We start from the raw sequence: 16096 nt of genomic DNA, 5'->3' as shown, positions 1-16096 counted from the left end.
GCACAGCCCCTTCTAGTCTCCCCCAAAAAATAGACCCACCTACCCCTGCCACAACTACGGCGCACAGAATCTTGCGCCCATTCGAAGTGACTTGTCGAGAAAGAGATGTGTCGCGGGTCTGTTAAGTGTTCAATAACATCGATGAGAACATACGTTTAAAAAAACAACACCGCGCAAACCATTTGATAATTTCTTCAAAATACTCTCTGACCCTGCGGAGGGATATGGGCATTTAGTAAATAAAATAATGGCTAGAGCGACATCGAATAGACGGAGTCTGGATTTAAGCGTGGGTGGAGGAGGATTGTCAACCATGAGCGCCCCAGCTCATGCAAATCAACAACAACAGCAGCTGTAGTGACTTCAACTGTTACCAGCCTTTATTAGACAAGGGGAGACACAAAAATAGTTGATTTAAAGTACACACGGCATGGCGCATATAAACTATGGACACCACCCAGACACATAGACCAAGACTGGGCTGTACCTCAACAGTCTCCCCCATCTCCTTTCCCGCTGCCTTTCTCAGTCAAATTCTCACCCTCCGGTGCACCAGTGCAGGCCTTGCGTGAACATGTAGATGTTGCATGTAAACAGGCAGTCGTTCTGTACACGCAGGGGTTAAATTTCAGAAAAGCCCCCAGGGGTCGGCTTCCTGTGGCTGGATATAATATGTTATGGAGCCCGTGGATGTTACGTATCTACGTGCATTTCGCTTCTTTTGACTGCCTTTCCTCACAACTTCCCGAGTTTGGTCGAGTAAAGCCCGCAGAAAATCAATGTGTAGAATTAAACACAGTCCCTTCTCCTTTAAATGTGAAACCCAGTGAACCTTGGTGCCACTTTCCTAGACTATGAGCTCCCCCTGCTGGTGAATGTAACGCAGGACACTCAACGTGTATGCGCTAATCATCTTTTAATTAATGATCATTTGGAGACAACCCCTTCCAATCAAATATCAGGACAATTTAAAGGGAAACCGAGTCCTAGTCCTCAGGTTGCACCAGCCAGTACTCAGCACCAGTATAGAAACACAATTTTAACAGGTTTTGTTTTGATATAATATATTTTATTAGACAAAGCATTCAAAATATAGCAAAGATTTCACAGTTTTTCCACAGTATCAGTGCACGCTCCTATCTCAAAAGGTTAATAATTCTTTCTTGATAATTATTTTTTATTCCATCCAGACATAGGGTGATAGGCGGGGTACAGTTCACCAGTCCATCACAGGGCCAGACACACACAGAGACAAACAACCATTCACTCACTCTCACAGTCAATTTAGACTAGAGTGTCCAATTGACCTAATCCCCATATTGCATGTTTTTGGACTGTGGGAGGAAGCCGGTGAACCCGGGGAAAACACACGCACACACAGGGAGAACATGCAGAAAGGCCCTTGTTCCAACCGGGGGTCAAATCCGGGTCTTCTTGCTGCAAAGGCAAGAGTGCTAACCACTACACCAATCGCATGGTCCTTCTTTTTTATTACAAATTGGAAAACAAGACAAGACATCCAACGCTTTTCTTCTGGACCTCTCTTTCATTTCTTATCTTGTTTTCTAAGTTTATTAATTACAATAAAAGCATTTTTTTCCTCCCCTGCATTTGTATCTGTATCATCACTAAAATCCAATAATGTTTTACATTGGACAATAATGTATCTTTACCCCTTTATCCCCGGACATGCAGATGAATGTAGACTGTGGGTAGTAACAAGTAAACAACACAGAATAAAAGGCATGATAAGGAATTTGAAACCTAAACAACTGATATGTGACAAATTAAAGGGCAACCTTGAAAGATGAAGGGATAAACAGGACAACAGTGGCTCCATCAACAGGCCAGGAGAGGTCACTGAATGGTTTGACATGTGTGAGAATGATGTGAATCAAATATTATGGCCTCGACGTCCACCAGATCTCAATGAAACACTAATGAAACCATTTTGGACTGTGAAGGTGCTTCCGCTCTCTCTCTCTCTCTTTTGCTCTCTTCTTCATCACCTCTGAATGAGGGAATACTTGATGAGGCTCATCTTTCATGTTCCAGAAACAATGACTTTTTCAATGACTTTTTACAGCAGGCAAGTGTCCAGACAACTATCTGATTTGGAATTGAAAAACAACAACAACAACAACAAAGAACGAGTAGCATTTTAGTTCATAAATGTGATCTAACAAAGGTAAAGGGCAAATATTAACCATATATGCTGTTTATTTTGCCTGTGCTTGGGATGAATTAAACCTCTGTTGGGTATTTTAATGCAAAATTGTTTGATTGTGTTGAATTAAAAACAAATTCATGGATGTACCCAAGTCATATGTCACAGTTGAATTGATGGGACGAGGTGACCACATGCACTGTACCCTCAACAGTCTTAATTCTAGGTCAGTAGTGTTGCCTGACGACACCAAAGTGTGTGACAGCATGTATGGAGTCACTCTCTACATTATAACCTTCAGGGTTGGTGTATCTTTACACCATCAACCACCATTGACCTAATTACCTTGACACACACACACACACACACAAGGCGTGGTTCAGTGACGTATCAGTGATACCTTTGCGGACCTATTTCCTGCATGTGCAAAGCTGATGAAGAGAGAGAGAGAAACAGGCCTTGAAATATTTGTTTTAAAACAGCAACAAGGTGCTGCCTGTGTTTGTGTTTCCATTTTGAATTTACCGATGGCTGCCAGTCAGCCCTTTTTTATTAAATCGCATTAATTTTGTTCAACACAGCACAAAATGGAAAAAGAGAAACACTGCAGGACTTAGCCACAACTTAATTGTGAAAACTATATAATATATTATTATATAAAGTAGATGATTCTTCTAAAATAATGTCCCTTTTTTCAGTGTTGGAGATGCATTTTTGGTAAATTACAGACAGAGGGCAGCAAGACCCTGTTTCATTGGAGCAATGGTTCGATCAAACCTTCAGTTTCAATTCAACATAAAACCATTTCATTGTCTTTTCTGCCTGTGTTAACATACATGTTCTTGTCAGGTGTCAGATCTTTGTGGGATATTTGCTGTCCACGTATAAAATGAGCCGTCTCGTGTCCTGGTTACCCAATAAACCTTGCTTCTCACAAAAAAACCTGACCTTTTGCATTTAGTACATGCAGGGACAGCCCATCTGAACCCATTTCTGTATGAGACGCTCACCTTGTCATATAAATCCCCATGTAAATGTATATAGGCTTTCTTAATTAAGAGCACATAAATGTGTTTTAATACAGTAAAGTCATTTAAGGCAAAATAAAACATAATTACATGCCGAATGGATAAATGCTCAAGGAGCTCTTTTCTGGTTGTTGAGCTTAATTGATGCCCTTTGGCTATCAGCATTAAGGACTAATTTTCAAGAGAATAATCAGGCGCTGTAACTGGGAGATAAAATGGGCTTTTTCAAGGCTAATGACCTGCACTTTACTAGCCATGCAAGTCATCCTGTGGGTGTTAAGTCTCGAAATGCAGCGGGTGTGCTCTGTGTTTCTAATAAAACAACCACCTTCTGTTGATGCTGGTGGTCGTTCCCATTTGATTTCACGCCACATGATCGATGTCAGCAAGGTCATGTCATGTGTCATGTGTTTCAAGATCACCCACATTTACCCATTTTGTTTGTTCCCTCTATATGTATGGACTGTATGCATGAAGGAGGCATTTAGATGCAGAGCATGCATGTTGTTTAAAGAAAGGCAAAAGGCAGCTGCAGAATAAGAGGACAGACAGTTGCCAGGTGAGCAGATGGATCATATGAATATAATCGGACGCACGAGAAACCCGAAACCAGACGCTGTCTGGACTCTTTGTCTCCACAAGAACAGGTATTGTAGAATCCGGCTTACATGAATTATATTTGCACAGCAAGCTAAATATTACCCATAATTACATGCGGAACAAGGCTTTATTATCCGTGAAAACAACAGCCCAGTACACAATCTTCAAAAATCCGTGGCATATAGAGAATCTGTTTTCATGTTTAATTTCAAAGGGATGAAATGTTGAAATATTTCCCAGAGATACATTTGCATCATCATTTCGTTTGATGTATGGGAGTTTTAACTTGTGTGTGGAAAGACCGTTTTACTTACCTTTACACAGAGAAGGGTTTTCATTGCAGTCTTAGGAAAGCACCAAAGTGTGACTGAAGAACGGTACATGGGTAAAAACTGTATGTGGAAGTTGACGTAACGGTCCTAAAAGTCTGTCCAGACAAGCTTTGTGCAAAGCATACAGAGAGTGAAGTATGAACCTTGGTGAAAGCATGTATCATGTATCAGATATTAGGAATAGATATCAATAAACTGTACAGGCATTAGATAAAAAGGGGATTAAAAAGGAAATGTATTCATTATCAGCAAATGATAGAGAGAAAGCAGTTTGTCCAGCTGAGTAAAGCAGCACTCTTTTTTTTCTTTAAAATCAATTGATTGTATTTGCTTTCACATGTGTACCTACGCATTTTGCATTTTATTAACAGTGTCCCCTTGTGTGACTTTGAGGACGACCACACTTAGTTCTTTTGTACCGCGACTGAAATTGAATGCACCCCAGTATTATTTTTGAACTGATAATACACTACATGGGAAAATTAATTCCAGCTTGGCAGTAGATTTGGTATTATTCTGGCTTTCAATATGAAAAAAAAAGACTTCTGAGTGAAGTCCCTACTTGATGAACAATGCTATTGCCCATTGCTGGAGGAGCTAATTAAAATCTATTTATAATCACAGGGGAATATATATCCAAAGAGCTAAGAGAGAGAGAGGATGGAGAAAGAGTGAATGAGCCAATGGGGGGGAGAGGGTGTCCGCATGCCGTGGTATCTGAAACCAAGAAGTTCGCAAGACACCAGGCAGAAGTGAATTAACAAGTTTCTTCAGATAAGACAGAGTTTCTCTCTGTCTCTCCCTCTCTCTCTCTCACTCTTTCACATTAGAGTCTGGAGCAGCAGTTTACAGGACAGTGGTGGGTAACACAAGAGCACATGTGCAGCGATGAAGAGGAATCACTTCAGTCTAGGATCAGTCTAAGAAAGAGAAGATATCTCAATATCAAACTTACACAACCACTCAATATTATTTCATTAAAACGACATCCTCTAACATACATTTAACATGAACTATCGCAGGTGTGTCCTGTGCATCTCTCTCCCTTTCATCCGACCAGGCCCACGCTGTGCAAAAAAAACAACAACAACAAAAAAACACGAGCATGCCGTCTCTCTCTGCAGCCAGCCACTAATGCATCAATGTGACCCAGAGCAGATGAAAACAAGTGAGTACAATGTGACCCAACCATCATCCACTTACATGGAGGCATTAAGAGTCTGACTGAACATGTGAATCACTAAAACACCCAATCACACGTGCACAGTCAAAGCGGGACACGAACCTAATCAGACAGGTCAATACACTCCGAGTTGTTTATGACACATTAGCGCGGATGGAAAAAAGCCCCCGGAGTCCGTCTATTCATCAGCGAATACAAGAACCACGTTTTATTTACAGTAACTTTGCAACATTTTCGATCAGTGTGAAAGTGCTGCATTAAGGGGCTCTCACACAGTTTCTCGGCAGACAACAACAAAATAATTCAAGTAGTGTTTTCAGTTATTGACAGGCATCAGTGGAGAGGGTACAAAACATGGACTTGAATAAAATGACATGTAATAAAAATATAGTTTTATTTACGGCTGGTGGATTTCTGCGTGCGATCATCAAAACATGTCCCATGCACTCTTTGAATGATTGCGACTGAAGGGAAGTGAAGCCTTGGTGATTTTTCTTGTATGTTGGATTCAATAAAATACCATTATACCACACACTGAAACGACAACTGAGGAAAAGAGGAATTAGTACAAGAACCTATTAACATGTTGTACATAACATATTCATACATCGATGTCAGTCGATGTTACTAAAATCAGAAGAAGAAGAGTTGGAAACGGTCTGTATTTATTATATAGAGCTTTTCTAGTCTTGATGAGCTGCTTTACACCATAGCTTTGCCATTCACACATTTACACACTTCAATGGGGTTAAGTGTCTTGCTCAAGGACACATATAGACGAGCAGGGCCAGGAATCGAACCCAGCACCTTCTTGCTGTGTGGAAACAGTGCTAACCACTACTGCTTTGGGTAAAATAAAGACATTTTCACACACTGTTCTTAAATGTAATAATTTTGCTCAAGTTGAGAACGTATTAACCCAGCGTCTTCACATCCTTGTTTCATTTCAGAATCTATTGCAGCTATTATGTTTTAATTATGGCTGGAAAAAGTTAAATAACTTACCATAAAAGTCATTAACCGTGTGGTTTTCATAGCCCGAAAAGGAATGTATGTCTTAAAACCTCTATCTTAATGGACGTATATAAGTCACACAGTTTCATTGATAAACACAAGCACCATTGTGCATTAACAGGCACCGTAATATGCACTGTGGCCTCAAGAGTCCTAATTCTCACTCACTACTGTTGCCTGAAGTCATCGTTTCCATTTCGTCATCTTTTCTCTTTCCTAATAGAAAAGTACTCCAGTGAGGACAGACTCTGCCCCTGCCCACTTGTCTCTTTTTGGAAAGAGGGGGCTGCTTCCTTTGCAGTCCCACTCAAGAGGGCTTATTAAAGCCCAGGTTGAATCCCACTCTGCTCTTCCATACCAGAACCCTCTCTAATATTCTGGATTCACTGCAGCCTGTACTTGAACTCCTCAGAGACACAGAGCACTGTACAGAATTGTACAGACCTGTACAGTAATCCTGGTGGTGTTACAATGAGCCAGGGTGAGGTGTTATACCCTGAGGAAAAAGCCAGTTTTAGATTCTCTGGTTTGATTATTTACTTGAGTATCATGTATTATGTGTTCTTAAATTGTTCCAGTTTTCCAAAAAAAAACAACAACTGCATGTGTCCCATGTGACATGATGTGTTGCAGCATCACCTTGCATATACGTAGCTCAGAAAGATTCAGTATGTCGCACAGCTCCGTGAAGCAGCCCCCCTCTGCTGCACAGGTCAGTTGTCTGTAAGGTATAAGGTAATACCTTATGGATTTGCTCAGGCTTGCTGCAGGATATGTGATGAATTCACAGGACTCTAATTCCCATATAAACCTGAGAGAAAGGGGTAGTGGTCTGTGAGACACCAGGAGTGATGCATGTCCTCCGGCCGTGTGAGGGAGTGAAGTGAATGTGACAGGGAATATTGAGGTGGGCTTTTCTGTGAGATCCCAGGCCTGACGGTACAGTAGAGCTCTCACTCTCACACCTGAGGGGTGATGGTGGATGTTGTCTTAGAAACCACACGGTATCTTATAATGCAATATATATATTTTTTTTTTTAAGGGTAAACACACAGCACAATCATCATTTCTTCTCTGTGTACAGTGAACAGTTTGATGACCAGTGAGCATTAGAGGAGCAAATAGTACATTTTTTGGCCTGATTTGCTGCCTTTTTCCTTCTACCTGCAGGAAAGGAGACAACACTGTTCTACATGTCTCACGCATTCAGTTAACTTTGTCTATTACGTGGATGTGAATCCAGTCAGACTCATTTTCTCTTGTTTTTACCACAGATGTACCACAGGTGTAGCCTCGTCACCACCGCCTAAGTCACGAGCCAAAAGGATGAGAGATTGTGGAGATTCATACGGGAAATGCCTCATCACACCATACCACCAAGCACCTACCACATCAAGAGGGGTTGGGGTGTTTAGTAAAGTTAATTTGGATTTCATTTTTGCTTTACGTTTAGCATTAACAGTTTGGCTTGCCTTAATTAATAGTATGTGTCCTTGGGCAAGTGTGATAGACAAATGCACTGCAATGGCAAAAGTGTCATCAATACTAGAAAAGTGCTATATAAATACAAACCATTTACCGTATATATTAAGTAAAATGTGCACAAAAGCCACATTTACCATTTAAACAGTTACTGCAATCCCAGTTCAAAACACTGTACAAGCATTTCCCAAAAAATGGCAATACAAAGCTGCACTTGGCATTTAGACCTGTGGTCATGCACATATAAAAATGATTGTTTATTTGTTTTTTTTTTTACTATAACTACCCACGTTTTTCTGTTCATCTGACCCAGAACTTTGTTGTTTAATACTTTCATGTAAAAAATTCATGTAATTTTTCTCGGTAAATAAAATCCATATTTTTGAAATCCAACTGTGACTCCTCATTCCTTCCAGCTCAGTCCTTCACAGCATGACTCCATTGTGCCCTAAATAGGAAGATGTGATTCAGATTATCCTCCGTTATGAGAAAACAGATGACTTAAAATATTCTTTTAAAACAATAATAATGCCAGGTATACACAGTCCTTGGATGATGAACCTCAACAAATTCAGAAATTAATGTGTTGGGGGTTTGAAATGACTCTTGTTATGCAACCATTTGCATATTTAAATAAAACAAAAAGTGTTCTTCTTCTATTTTGTTTTTTTCAGAGTTGAGCGTTCACATTTTGTCGCACATATTCGTAATCAAAGAACGAACATCTGTGCTCCTCCGGGTTGTTTTTACGAATTTATATTCCTATTCAACGTCCCATACGGTGGAAATCTAGATGACTTCCCTCCATTTAGCTTGTTATGACAGCCACCTGAGATGTTTTCATGAATAATGAAGTACATCAAAGAAATATTTAATGCATTTGTGTTTACCAATGGTGATCAGAGTCTCTTGTCTATTCACTGCACAGACGCTTGACAAACCTTTTGGAAAATGCTGTGAGATTGCAGATCACACTTACATCAATATCCGCGTGCCAAGACAATAACAAACCATCCCTCAATTTGTTTCTGTGATGTTGATTTTCCCCGTCTCCCCTGAAATATGAATTGTGGTATAGCAGACTTGTTCTGGGGGTGATGAATTTATGACAACGTGCTGCAGGTGTGATAATGAATATTACCGAAACACGGCTATTCATGCTTTGTGGTATCACGCTGTCTTTATTATTAAGTAGTTGTTTGTTTACATCCAAATGAGCCACGATGAAGTGCACGTATTCTTGAGGAGGAAGTGATTTACTGACGTTCATGTTTCTCCCGATGGCTCGTCTAAACTGCGAGTGGTGATTAGATTAAGATTAATAACTGTTAAAGCAAAGCCCGGGCAGAAGAAAACCTGGAGGTGTTTTAACACATTTTTAAACAGATTTAGATACTGTGCAAAGAGAGAGGGAGTGGAAACTTTGTTGGAAGGGTTGGAAGTATTGGGAAATTAAATCCAACATCATCCATTCAGCCATCTGCCTACAGTATGCAGCCGAGTGCAGCAGACACAGGGTGAGAGATGGGGTACATGCTGGGCAGGTTTCCAGTGTACCACAGGGTGAACACAGACCCCAGTAGAGCCAATTAAATGCTGTGTTTTCAGTGGTTCTCCAAAGCTCCACTAAGAGTTTTAAATATTCCTTTTTCATTTGGATAATCTGCAATTGTCCACACAGCTTTGGTTTCATTCTCTCAGTGGTTTTCTTGGATTATTAAATTGTAATTAACTCTGGCTGAATGTTCCAAGTATGTATATATATATATCCAACTGGCACATTCAGCCATGTATGCAATATGGCTGGAAGCTTTTCTTTTGATCGCCACTTTGCACCAGACCAAAATAAACGAGCAACTACAGTATGGATGGCAATGTAATCGGTGGGGAGTCCTCCTTTCCTTTGTGTATCAGAGCAGAAACAGTGGCATGGCAATACAATGTAAAACACATGTAAAAAGTGCATACAACAACCAGTTGGACACACATGAAGCCCCTATATAAATAACATAAGTTTCCATATGACGATAAACCATAATAAAATATGTAAATAAGGAAACTACAGCATAAAAAATAAAGGATGACCAAAGTCATGTACAGTACCTCGTCTCTGGTCTATCACAGCACTCACCTCTACAGGGAAACTTTCACCTCCAAACTGATAATAGGATCATTTAGGTTATGGGTGTATGGTCACATTTTCAGTTTTTACAATCTGGTTTAAAGGCCCAGTGTGTTATTTTTTTGTAACTCCGCATGTATCGATGCCCAAATCCAGGAAAATTCAAAATGAATAAGCGAGTAAGCCGCATGTCCCCCCGCAGCCCGCTGTTCTGTGTCGCTCTGACTCTCAAGGTAAAGAGCGCAAATTCTCTGTGACATCAGCAAAGGTTAACTTCTGTCACCCAAGTACATTGTACTCAGTTTGATCAGGTTAGTCTAGTTAATATTACTTGGTGTTAAGGTTAAAATTTACATACTAAAACAAGGATTCAAAAATACCTATAAATACCAAATAAATAGATTAAATTTTTAAGGTAAAAATAGCAATTTCTTGTAAAATGTACACATGTGATTAAAGTATCATTTAGTGGGCTAAAGAGTCATTTTTCTCAGTGCCTTTATGGGACACATGTCAGTGCAGCATTGTGACACTTTGTGATACTCAGCTGTTTGCTTTAGCTGCCCTGCTTCAGCCTTCATATGTCATGTTTTCATTTTTAAGACCATTCTCTTTGACAGTTCAAAGGAGCATGTGGGTAACTAACACAAATTGGGTTCAAACTATTCCAAATTCAGGTGCTGAGCTAAATGGGTGGTGCTGCTGCTGAATAAGTCATGGTGTCCAGGTCCATTAGGGAATTGCCAAGAATTTGCTTTGCTGGCTACCGAGGGATCACTTCAAAGTTTGATGAGGCAGGCAATGAGACTACACACGCTACAAAACCTGACAAAGTGTTTTCAGGTTTTGAACCAGGTTTCGTGATTGCTGAGTAAAAGTGTGACGCTTCTTTTTTAGCCCTAATTATTAACCATGATAATAATAATGTCAAAAACAAGAGAGTACGGTTTGGGAGATCGTTAACTCTTTGAAATGTGAAATATAATCTCCTATAAAAAATAATGACGGTCAGAGTGGTTATCACACCAACACAGTGAGAGAGAGGCAAAAAACAAACCATGATTTAGTTTGAACAGTCAAACATAAATATTTTTTGAAAATATTTAACCATCCACTAAAGAATATCGCATGGCTACAGATTCTAGTCTTATTACTGTCCTTATAAAGTAAGATTATTTAGTAGTTCCAATAGGAAGCAAGTATTAGAGCAATGTGTGGAACTTATAAGCACAAGATAGTCTTCCAGAAATGTTTGATTTGATTAAATATTTGAAATGTAACGTATTACATCATTTTTGTATATTAAGAATGCACAGATTTGTCTTGCAGTAACTGTGAAGGAATTCTTGAGCGTGAATAGCTGCAGAGGTATTGTGGTTCAAGTGGCTCGTTAACTGAGTTACAGAGTACCAATATGAAATAATCCCATGTATCATACATCATAACACAGATCACAGATCTGCCTCAAAGCCAAAGATCACAGCATGTTCCTCTATGCACAGTGCTAAAGTGTCTCCCCAACAATAGTAATTGTTTTCGCAGCATATTTTTCTGTCATTGGGAGATATTTGGCTTCATAATCCTGCTTCATGAAGCCCTTTAAAGGTGATGCATGAAGGAGGGTTTCCACAGCTGAATGCGATGGCGCTACAGTTACAGAGAGGTGCTGTGCTTTGTGCGAGGATCTGATTGCAGTCCAACAAACATCTTGACCTCATAGCCGGCTGCCAGTGGGAGCATTTCATAGGCACTGTCGCTCCGGTAAATGCTGCATGTACCTTAATTGACAGCCACTTACTCAGAGTGTGCGCCCGTAATGTTGTTTGCTTACCTCTTCGGACGCAGTGCTGCGATCCCAAATGAACGTTCCCAAGTCACATCTCTTGCAGGCTCTGTTTGTGTACTGTCTTTCTCCTCGCGCCCTCGCATTGACAAATTCCATAATAAAATATGACAGTTCGCACATAGACCACGGCGCTCATTGAATTGTTGGCTCATTTTGAAGATTAATCTGAGGCAACATATTCCTTGTGGCGCTGAGAAAGAGCATAGCCACTAATGGTATGATTTATCCCTCTAATAAAACCACAACATTGACTTTGGTTTTGAGAATTCCTCAAACCGATGGAAGATTGTCATATTAGACGGTGTTTGATTAATGTTTACCACACAGGGCATACATTACAGCGCTGGCATAATCCCATAAAGAAATTTTGACTGCGTGCAATTCAGCATTATCCCCAGGTGACACAGTCACACTTCCACAAAAACTTTTGTTTTTCCTGCTTCGGTGCAGACTCTTTGTATAGCATATCTGACAAGTTCTTATTTTATTACAGTCACACATGATCTCAGTTTGTAATCATCAACGCCAAACACCACAGCTGATTATCCACTATCCGCCAAAGGCACCAGAGAAATATGACATTTTTTAATTCAAAGTTCCAGTGTGTAAGAATTAGTGACATCCAGTGGTGAGACTACAGATTGCAACAAACAGAAAACGTTTCCCTTTCCCAAGCGTGTCAGACAACCTTCCCAGAAAGGATGCCCTTTTTTGTTTGCGGTGTATGTAAAGCCCCTGCTTCAAAACCCAGACTGTCTTTGAGCTGCTATAGAAACGTGCCACTGCAAGATGGCAGCCTGTGTAAAGCTAGGCCCTTGCCTAAAGTTTTATTAATTCCCTTAGGGAAAGTATTCCTCTGCATTTGACCCATCCTAGAATTAGGAGCAGAGGGCTGCCAGCATTGGGAGTTGGGTACCTTGCTCAGGGGTACCCCAGCCCTTTTTGGCCGGGTGGGGATTTGAACTGGCGACAAGTCAAGTTCCCTATCCACTTGGCCACGGGCTGCCCTACATATATATAGGGCATGTATACCTTATATATATATTAAAGGTATACACATAATTATATGGCTACAAACGTGTAGACAATGTTAATTTTAAGGTGATTATACACTAATACGAACAAATGTATGGGTAAAAAATAACATTTCTGCCAGTAAACCCTTCTTACACACTAGAAATGTAATATACCTGGAGGACAGGCTCCTGCACAGCCTGTATGGAGTCTGTAAACATCATTTCCATATAAATGTCTTATAGGGTCAGTTGTAATTACTGAGTGGATGTCAGTGGATTGGTAAATAGGAGCTGTGTGGAACCACATGGCTGTAAGGCAATACGACAGGAAGTCTACATGTTGTCCTTCTTGACCACAACCTGAGATAGAGCTGTTGGAAGTTTGAGCCTTGGCCCTGAAAGCTGATGCAGACTTAAAGTCTTTGTATTGCGGAGTGTGTGTGTGTGTGTGTGTGTGTGTGTGTGTGTGTGAGTTCTGAAAATGACTGTTTTTGCTTCATAATTAGTCATTTAAATGTGGCATGAGTTTAGAGAGTGGTGATCAATAATTCCAATTGTTTGATGTATTATAATTATTATTATATTTGATTAAAAGAGTACTTCTTGATTTTCAGAAACATCAGCCTTGGAACAGAGACTGGACTCTCTCTCTCTCTCTCTCTCTCTCTCTTACTCTCTCTCTCTCACTCTCTCCTCTCAAGAAAAATGATTTGCACATTTCTTTTCTGCGATGTTGTTCAGATCTTCTGTTAAAAGCAGGCATTTGGAAAGTGGCTCACCTTCTAAATTGCTCCTTACAGTCAGATGGATGTAGAAGCATTATATTATGTTCCTGCAGGCAACTGCATTACTAAGTACTTTCCAGACAATGTGGAGGTGTGGAAATTAATATCAAAGGCAAGGGTTATCCGCTCTGTATAGAGTGTTATGTGACTTGGACTGACATAAGACTTAATATGAGGGCGATGCCTCTTCAGCTCTTTGGCATCCCACACATCATTAGGTGAGGGAGTTTTTTTTTTCCATGCCGATTGTGTTGCTTCCCCTGGTTGTTCAGGTCATTATTGCAACCCAGCTCAGCTTCACACATGCTCTCAGTGTTAATCCCCAGATCTTATTCTTCCAACTCCTGAGACCCTCTGGTCTATTAAATCAGTGATGCTGAGAACAGAATTATATTGCTCCCACGTCTTGTGTGGTCGACTTACTACCTACTGGGAGAAATATGGATGTTTTGTTTGCCAGGGTATTTCATTCATTTAAGACATATTTGTATGGTTTAAGCCAATCACTGATTCACAGGTGATCATGGAAATATCTAATAATAATAATAATAATAATAATAACATATATACATTATATGTATATATATATATATATATATACATATTTATATATATATATATGTATATTTTCAAATCCATAGAACCCATTTTAAAGTAAAAATGCTTTACTATGACATTTGATTTCTTGTCTTACCAGCCATAAAACTATGGGAACCATAAATGATTCATTCATTCAACCAAATAAAGAAATCCCCAAATATTCTTTGTAAATAACACATTTAAAATGTGTAATATCAAATTACATAAATAAATAAATAACTACATAAATGAATAAAACCATGTCACCTACATCCCGTTGTACTATGAGCCATATTTAGCTTCGTCACAATAAAGGGCTTGTAGACCACAGGGACTGAAACAAGATCAGAAGATGCGGCAAAGAATTCACAGCGCTCTCACACACACCATCTGACAGGAAATGTCTTATTGATAACAGGATCTTGGGAACACGGATACTTTGTAATAGTCAGCGGGTTTCTTGCGAAAGAGACGAAATTCAGTCCAGATTATCATTCAGATGACATGATGGCACAGGAACCTGAGGAGGCAGAGCAATAATAAATGAAGTCTTCTAATGGCTCTGCCCTCATTTTGGCCTTTTTTTTTTTTTTTTTGAAGGGTTTGATTTGATGTCTAGTATACATTTTGTCACTTCCATTCCTCTGCTGCGCTGCCAGTAAATTTCGACTCTCCTCCCCTCTCCCTGCAGGCCACTCCCACCTCATCAGCCAACTCTGTTCACCTGTGCACTCAGGTGCTCCTCATCAGTAATCAAGCCACTATTTAATCCTCTCTGGTTCACACACTCACTGCCAGATTGTTCTTATCCTTCATGCAAGACTCTCCACGATCTCTGTCGTAACCCTTCCTGGTGTTTGCCTGCTGGTGTGGCATCCTGCTGCTACACTGCTTGATTTCCTCAACTTGCTGGACTTGTATGAGAAGTTGGACATATCTCAGCCCCAAGAGGGTTTACGCCTGTTTTTGAGCTGCATTTATTATTCCCTGTTAGCTGAAAAGACTATTGAAGAAGACATTAAAGGCTCATTTTCAAACTATCCGATGGTCCGGATTACTGCAATTTGGTCCTCACAGACCCGTTAGACGTTTGGCTCTCGTGTCACGTGGTGACTTTCCCAAGCTGCACATATGGAAGTGATTATTTTCTTTTTGAGACAAAAGGAAGCAAAAGCAACATGACTCAAAACTACAGAGACATGCTTGTTTCAGTTTCAGATGTGAATTCAAAAAACCCAGTCATACCTACAGTTTGATGGTATAAATGCCTCTTAGCCCCACTCACCCCTGTGCTGCTGCTGTATACTCGCAAGCACTCCCTCAGTCAGGTCTGATAGTTTTGCTTGCAGACCATGTTTTCAGATTATGAATGCAGCAAGACCAAACAGGAGTAGAAAAATAATAAAGCTTTAAAATAGAGCTGCAACAAACGATTATTTTCATAAATGATTATCTGTTGATTATTTCCTTGATTAATCATTTGGTCCATAAAATATCAGAAAACCTTAAAATGTTGATCAGTGTTCGTTAAACCTGGAAATGATGATGTTCTCAAATGTCTTGTTTTGTCCACAAACCAAAATGATTAACTTTTAATGATTTCTTTATAATCCAGAGCAAAGAAATGAAGAAAAAGTACACATTTAAGAAGTTAAAACAATCGGAAATCTTGTTTTAATCATGAAAAAAGCTTCAAATCCATTAATCGATTACCAAAATAGTTGTCGATTCATTTGGTAATTGATTAATTGATTAATTGTTTCATCTCTACTTAGCAAGCAAATAAAGCACAGGTTTCAGTGCTGGACTTTTGTAAATGTCTTCCGTTTTCAAAAATTCTTAAATACAGGGAATGACATACAGAGAGGCGCACCATAAGGTTTGTTTCTTATGCAGATTTCCTTCATTCAATCTCCCCCACTCCATTTCATCTGCCGTGGTT

Source organism: Solea solea, chromosome 1, assembly GCF_958295425.1.
Source record: "Solea solea chromosome 1, fSolSol10.1, whole genome shotgun sequence".
Lineage (NCBI taxonomy): Eukaryota > Metazoa > Chordata > Actinopteri > Pleuronectiformes > Soleidae > Solea > Solea solea.
The sequence above is the reverse complement of the archived record's forward strand: the minus strand, read 5'-3'. Positions refer to the sequence as shown.